The sequence below is a fragment of the Myotis lucifugus genome, unplaced genomic scaffold (genome assembly GCF_000147115.1).
Source record: "Myotis lucifugus unplaced genomic scaffold, Myoluc2.0 scaffold_1335, whole genome shotgun sequence".
NCBI lineage: Eukaryota > Metazoa > Chordata > Mammalia > Chiroptera > Vespertilionidae > Myotis > Myotis lucifugus.
The window spans coordinates 1-7,553 of record NW_005872383.1 but is presented as its reverse complement, the minus strand read 5'-3'; positions in this window follow the sequence as shown (position 1 = coordinate 7,553).

Genomic DNA, 7,553 nt, shown 5'->3' with positions numbered 1-7,553 from the left:
TACATGCCCTTGACCAGGCAGCACTCTACCATTGAGCATCCAACCAGGGCTGCCATTAATTTACATTGCTGATGAGATTATGATACTGATCAATCAGATCCAATGGCGAACCCACTGGCCCACCCAGCGTTGAAAATTCAAGACCACTCCGCTTGTTCTGCTTCGCCCTGCTGTCTCCACACCCGCTGTTCATCTGTGGACACCACCCCTGGTGTGGAGCACTTCCTAAGAAGGAGCTCCTTACTCTCACTTCTTCAGTCTGGGTGTCTCATATGTCTGTGCTCCACGCAAGCACAGGCACTCAAGTAGGGTGAGCCGGGTGCTGGGTCATGGTGTGAGCCGGGTGCTGGGTCTGTAGGGTGAGCCGGGTGCTGGGTCATGGTGTGAGCCGGGTGCTGGGTCATGGTATGAGCCTGGGCACCTGGTTTCTGGGCCCAGACTCACTGCTGCAGAACTCACCATCTTCTTGCCGATGTGGGGGCCTCGTTCTCAGAAAGCCCTCCTCGTCCTGTGTCAGAGGCAAACTAGGGAGGATCTGCCAAAGCTGAATTACAAGAGGAGAGGGAAGCACCCGCCGCCCCCAGGAGGGCCGGTCATCGGGCCTTGTTCCCAGTGAGCATGTCATGAGGACTGTCATTTTGTTCTAAAATAAGACCTCGCTGTTGGCAGCCACATCCCGTCGTTTCTCCCAGCAGGTCTGTGGGTCTCCTGGGACGGCACCTTCTGCCTGGAGGGGGCAGGGGCTTGCCGGTCCTCAGGTCTCCCTCTTGTGGCTTGTGCCCAGCGTGGCGCTGGGACGGGGGTAGTGCAGGGAGGGCACGCCGTGTCCAGCAGAGGACAGGCCCCGAGCTAACCCTGTGCTTCTTCTTCTTCCCAACAGTCAGCAACAAGGACAAACTGGAAAGATCGTCGGGACTGAGGATTCTTCAGGCCGGAGTGGGGTCGGTGAGTGGCGGGGGCTGCCCTGAGACGCGTCGGTGCGTGGCGTGCTGTCGGCGTGGAGGCCTGCGTCGCGGCCAGTGTGGTGGTCCCGTAACGTCGCGTGGCTGGGGCGGCTGACTGGCTGGTGCCAGGTTAGCCGTCCGATGGTTGAGATGCTGGTGCCGGTGCCGGCTAATGTGACTGTTTTGGGTGGCCTTTGAGGAAGCAGTCGTGAGTAAGGAAAACAGTGAAACCGTCAGAACACACATACTTCCTCGTTTTGTTCATTGTTAAATGTGTGCACATGAGTGGGCCGGGGAGTTGCCCTTCCCTCGGGGCTCCGGGGGGTAGTGTATCTCAGCTGTTTTGGGACGTGTCTGTGGGGAGGCGCTATAGGGCCGGGCGCTTCCACAATAGGGTGAGTCCCAGCAGCTCCGGCCAGGCGCGTCTCCGTTGGTATCGGAAGGAGGCACTTGACCTGACACTTGGTCAGCAAGTGCAGCTGACAGCGCTCGCCTCCTGAGGCCTGCGGGGCGCGTCCTGGTCTCTAGGCAACTGAACTAACTGCAGGCAGAACTGCGCTGCTCCCTCTTAGAAGGGGTGTGGCCACTCTGAGTCCGCCTGGACCAGACCGGCCTTTGCTGTCGCTGTAGAAACTAGATTTCACAGCCTCGCCGTCTCGGACAATTGACCAGCGGGCAGCTGCCATGAGGGCTCCTGCTGATGGCTGAGACCCGCCGCTTTCTTGGGGGAAATCTCCCCGCAGCCACAAGTCCTGCTCCCACACGAGAGCCTGTGTAACTGGCCATTTTCACGACCAGCAGCTCCGCCTGACTGGGAGCAGGCGTGCAGGAGCGGCTCTCGAGCAAGCACGGCGCCTGCGGCTTGTGCTCCTGTGACAGCGCAGGACGCACGCGGGGACTGACAGAACCCTGACAGAACCCGTCAGAGGAGGTGGGAGGGATGGGGCCCCAGGACCGCCGGTGCCCACGGAAGGGCTGTTTCCGCAGCACGGATATTGCTGGTGTCCAGGGCAGGCTAGGAGTGTGTCTGGATGTGAGGCTGGCCCTGCTGGGGAAGGGCAGGACTGGCAGTGGGTAGAGAGGCACCCATCTGGCAGCTGAACCGGGAGGGCCTCTTCTGGCTGGAAAGGAGCTCTGCTGCTTCTCAGGGGCTCGAGCAGTGGTTCTCAACCTTCCTAAGGCCGCGACCCTTTGTTGTGGTGACCCCCAATGTCATTGTTACAAATTGAACATAATTAAAGCATAGTGATTAATCACAAAAACAATATGTAATTATATGTGTTTTCCGATGGTCTTAGGAGACCTCTGTGAAAGGGTCGCGACCCACAGGTTGAGAACCGCTGCCCTAAAATGTCCGATCTGTGCTCACAGCTACCCTCAGGTCTGTGTGAATTTGTCATGCGATGTGCGTGGCGGTGGACAGTGTGGCTCCGTGCCACGGGCACCATGGGAACGAGGGGGCGGGGCGGATCCTAGTGGATGCCTGGACACAGCTCCGTTTCCCGCCGGGCCCCACGTGGTCCTCTCCTGTCTGTGGGAAGATGCCGAGTGTAAATGGCTGCTGTCAAAACCGGAATCCGGGATTTAGCGCTTTGCCGACAAGAATGGGTTTCATGCAGGCGTGGGCCCGGTTGGTGCGCAGGGAGTGTGGGCAGCGATGGCCCCCCTGACCGGGGCTCTCGCGAAGTTGGCTGGGACAGGAAACCCGGCGCAGACGGTGCTGGTGGCCAGCGACCTGCCCGAGCCCCCGGGGCTTCCATGGGGCCAGTTGGGATTTCTGTAATGAAGATCCACTTTTAACCAGCGGCTGGCGGCGGCCTCCATAGCTTTAAAAACACATCTCGCCCTCCCGCTCAATGTCACACTCCCAGAAGTTTATCTCAAGGTTCACCAGGCAAGAGAATGGGAAAAACGCAGCTTTGGGAAAAGCCCAAACTGATCTAAATGTAAAAGCATAGTAAAGTAACTAATCACATTGTATTAGCCAAATAAACGGAATTCAATGATTCTGTTAAAAGTCGGATGAGGCCCTGGCCAGGGCACATTCCAGGTGGCAGGTTCAGTCCCCTGTCAGGTGTGTGCAATGTTTCTCTCCCACGTGGATGTTTCTCTCTCTCCCTTCCCCTCTCTAAAATCAATAAAACAATAAACTATAAAGAAAGACGTCTGAGAACCATGAAGGCAAAGGCAGCCACGGAAACTGTCCACAGCGATGAGGCTCAGTCACCACGCCCAGACCTGAGGCCGGTCCTGGGGGAGGGGGGAGGCCAAAGCAAGTTCTCTCCTTTTCCAACATTTTCTTGAGCATATTCTTTACCTTTTCATTTTGAAATCCTTATAGACTCGCAGGAGGCTGTGAGCGCAGTGGGTGTGCTGTGAACACTGCCCACAGCCCCCCCAGGGCTCGTGCCCGTGACGGGGGCGATCGGCGTGTGCGCTCTGTCATTTATCTTTAATGCCACTTTTAATAAAAATCGTGCAACCGAAGTAAATCAGCACATATTCAGGCTGACACATTGAGGATGTGAGAGGAACCCCGCCCTGGGTGGGAGCCCCGGCCCAGTGGGCGGAGCCAGCTCCTCGCTCCCCTGAACTGCCCTGTCCCTGAGAGAACACCCGCAGTCACCTCAGCCGTCACTGATTTAAGGCCTGAAGGGCACCGAGCTGGGCCCGGGCAGACGTGTAAGTGACCAAAGATCCCTGGACCTTAGACCCGTGGCCCATCCGGGAGCTGAGGAGGAGGAGCTGGGTGTGGACGGAGAGTGGACAGCGGCGGAGGGCAGCTCTGGGCCAGAAGGTGGAGGGAGATGGAATGAGTCAAGGTGATGCCATGGGACGTGTCCACAAGCGCCTGGGAAACCTGTGGAGAAGGAGCTGCGGGATGGGCACCTCCCTGGTCACACCCAGGACCCTCTGTGCCACCCCTGGGTGCTCCCACGGCAGCCCAGGACACCAGCAGGCACAGACCCCTGATGCCCAGGAAACCATGGGACAGCTTCCCAGAAACAGGCACATTGGATGCACCCCAGGTGGCCCCCAGTTCAAGACGCTGGTGGCACCCCACCCAGGGCCCATCCAGGGACCTGGGGGCCTCTGCCAGCTCCGGAGACAGAAGAGCCGGCTGCTCTGTCCTAGCCCCTCCCTCCGCACCGTGGGCTCCATGCCGTGGGCTTCACACGTGGGCTTCCCACCGTGGGCTCCATGCCGTGGGCTTCACACGTGGGCTTCCCACCGTGGGCTCCATGCCGTGGGCTTCACACGTGGGCTTCCCACCGTGGGCTTCACACATGGGCTCCATGCCGTGGGCTCCATGCCATGGGTTTCACACGTGGGCTCCATGCCATGGGTTTCACACGTGGGCTCCATGCCATGGGCTTTGCACTGTGGGCTCTGCAGTCTGGCCAGACCCACTTCCCCTCCTTGCGCAGTCACCTTTATTGTACTCCAACCTGCATTTCTTGACGGACAAAACTGAACCTGTTTCTCCTAAAGGCAGAACGTGCACCTAAGGGAAGCTGGTTCCTGTGCTTTAAGAGGCAAATCTGCATGGAGCTGCATTAAAATATTTATAGCCGCCACCCTGGAAGGTTCTATGCTCGCCCACCGACGTCTCCCGTGGGGAAGGCAGGCCAGGGTCACTGAGACCCTGGGTCACTTCTGACCTTTGCTGGAGGGTGTCACTCTGTTTTCCTGTTTCTCAAAAGTGAAGAAAATCACACCAAATACGCTGGCTGTGATGAACTGCCTCGCCACGGCGCGAACGTGACTTCATTGGGAGACACTGAGTGAGGACCGCGCCACGTGGCTGAGGTCTCTGTGCAATACCTTTCTGTGACTGGCAGGCAGGAGGGCTCTGTGGGAGGCAGCAGTTGCTATAGTGACAAGTTCCATCTTATTCAGCATCAGAGTAAATGGTCAGGTTAAATGAAACGTGATGTCTGCACCCCTGCCCGCCCCGGCCCTTCCTCGCGTCTTCCCCGGTATTTTACAGAAACACGCAGCAGGCATGCCTCCCTCCGGCCCGGCTGCGCTGGCCTGGCACCAGGTGGTGCCCGAGGACCGGAGGGACGTCCCAGCACAGCGAGCTGGTTCCCGCCCCCCGCAGAGCCGGCGGCTACGGGCCGGGTGGGCTCTCCGGACACCCTCTTCCAGCTCTTCAGCCCTACGACCGGGAATTGCTGGGGGTGAGGAGCGCGGAGGGCATGTGCCAAGCCCCGTGCTTCTGAACCAGCCGGGGCCGTCCTGGCCGCCGTGAGGCAGACGCAGTCGCAGACCAGGACACACACGAGAGGCTGAGTGACGAGGCGGGCGTCCAGCTCGGGCCGTGTCCTCGTCCCTAAATGGCCCCGCGCAGGCTTTGGAGAGAGAAAGGCCGGGTGCTCTGCCTCATGGAGGCTCCCGTCACTGGATGGGACTGGCTCCGGGTGGTGGGTGCAGCCGGGGTGCGGGGGACCCAGGCAGGGCCAGCCCACGCCTGGGGTGTGGACAAGCCCACGCCTGGGGTACGTCCTCCAGGTCCGACCGCGCTTCCTGTTTCAGAGCACACTTTGTAAACCCAGATCAGGGGACCCTCCAAACCGCCTGCACCGGGAGCCCCCTTTGCCCATGGCGACGGCACCTGCTACCGGGCGGGGGAGCGCGAGTTGCTGAGGTCAGTTTGCAAACACGAAGCCGCACCCTGTGTCTGAGAAGAGGACCTCGTTACATGGCTGATGAGGCTTCCGTGGGTACAAACCCATTGAATTACAGCACCAGGGTTTTTGAGAGCAGAAAGCAAAAGGAATATTTTTAAGAAATAACTTTCTCCCCTTCACAAGCTCTCAGAATTAATGCTGCACTAAAATATCAGATTCTCTCCTGGGTGGCACCAGGCACAGCCCTACGCTCACAGGAAAGGACTGAGGTGGGATGACTGGTGTGCAAAGTCCAACCTTGGTTCTCGCATCTCCCACCGGAAACCATTCTCCTCTAAGTTGTTCACGGGAAAGTGTCTTGGTTGTCGAATGAAACTCCGGTTCTCAACCAGATAATCCTTTCATGCTGATCCTGTGTGGTCAGTCACACGTCTCTCAGGCGATAAGCAAAGGAGAATGGGCGAGTGTGAGTCAGTTCACCGCGAGCCCCGCGTGGCTGACAGCTCAGGGAAGTGTGCTGTGGCTGTTCCCTGAGAAGGATCACCTGACAGAGAAGCAGCGAACCCTGCGAGTCACTTGTCGGCCTTGGCGCAGTGTTTCACTTGGGCCAGTGTTAAAGCGCGGCGGCAGCCTCACGGGTGGGTTTCAGGGAGCCTGAGGCAGGTTCTAGTGGAGCAAAGAGACAAAGGAGAGAAAGAACCGCAGACGAACAGCTACCTGACGCTTTTATGGAAGGGACTCCCTTCCAAACAATAACATCCCCCCGTACCCCCGTGCCCCTGGCCCCCATCCCTGCTGCTCCCATCCCCCACCTCTGTCCTCCCACCCCCGGCGTCCCCCACCTCCTGTCCCTCCGCCCCCCTCCCCCCGAGTCCCTCCGCTCCATACTCAGTCATCAGGAGCTCTCAGCATTAAAGGTAAGGTCTAGTGTGTACGTAAACTTTTCTTTTTACTGTACATTTCATTTCCTTTGCGAAATGTTCATTTGCACGTCATGTCCTTTTTGCTTTTAAAGTGTTGTTTATAGATGAAACAGTGCGTTAGACATGGACTGTGCATAAGAGGGGAAAACAGGGACCATGTGAGGTCTGGGGCGGACTCGTTCATTACATCACATCTACGGGAGCCAAGGCCCACTGCACGCGCTTGTTTCCTAAGCCTCCTCCGAGGGGACAGCAGACAGGGCTCGCAGCAGACGTGCCCCTCGCAGCCTGGAGGCTGGGCGTCCGGGTGGGTGGCTCATTCCTCCCCAGGCCTCTCTCCTGGGCCTCAGACAGCCACCCTCTGCCTGGTCCGCATTGGCTCAAGGCCCACCTGGCAACCTCATCTGAGTAATCACCTCTGCAAAGGCCCGCAGCTCAGCCCCGGCCTGTGTGCTCAGTGGTTAGAGTGGTGGCTGCACGCCCATGGGTTGCAGGTTTGACCCCCAGCCCCAGTTTGGGGTGCATACGGAGGCAACCAATCGCTATGTCTCTCTCACATTGATGTCCCTCCCTCTCTCCCTTCCACTCTCTTTAGAAAGCATTGGGAAACATATTCTCAGGTGAGGATTAAATAAACAAACAAGTAAATATTTTTAACAGGCCCCATCTCCAAAGACAGTTGCATTTTGAGGTGCTGGCAGCTTGCACTGCAGCATACGGATTTGGGGGACACAGGCAGCCCATAGCACCGATCTGGTGAGGCCTGCCTTCAGTGTGTGGACAGCTCTATCCATCCATAAGGCTCCTCTATCCATCGGCTCCAGGAGACAGTGTGTGGACAGCCACCTGCTCAGAAATACACTCTGTCAGATGACTAGTGGGAAAGTGAGAAGCTCTATCAGGCCATTCAAGGAGATAAAAAACGAACAAGCAAACAGAAACAGAAAACTTAGTGTACAGTTGTAGAAGCATAACAGGACCGTTTTGTCCAAAAGACCATCAAATAACGGTGGTTTGATCTGCAATAAAGTAAAAATTACACACCATGTTCA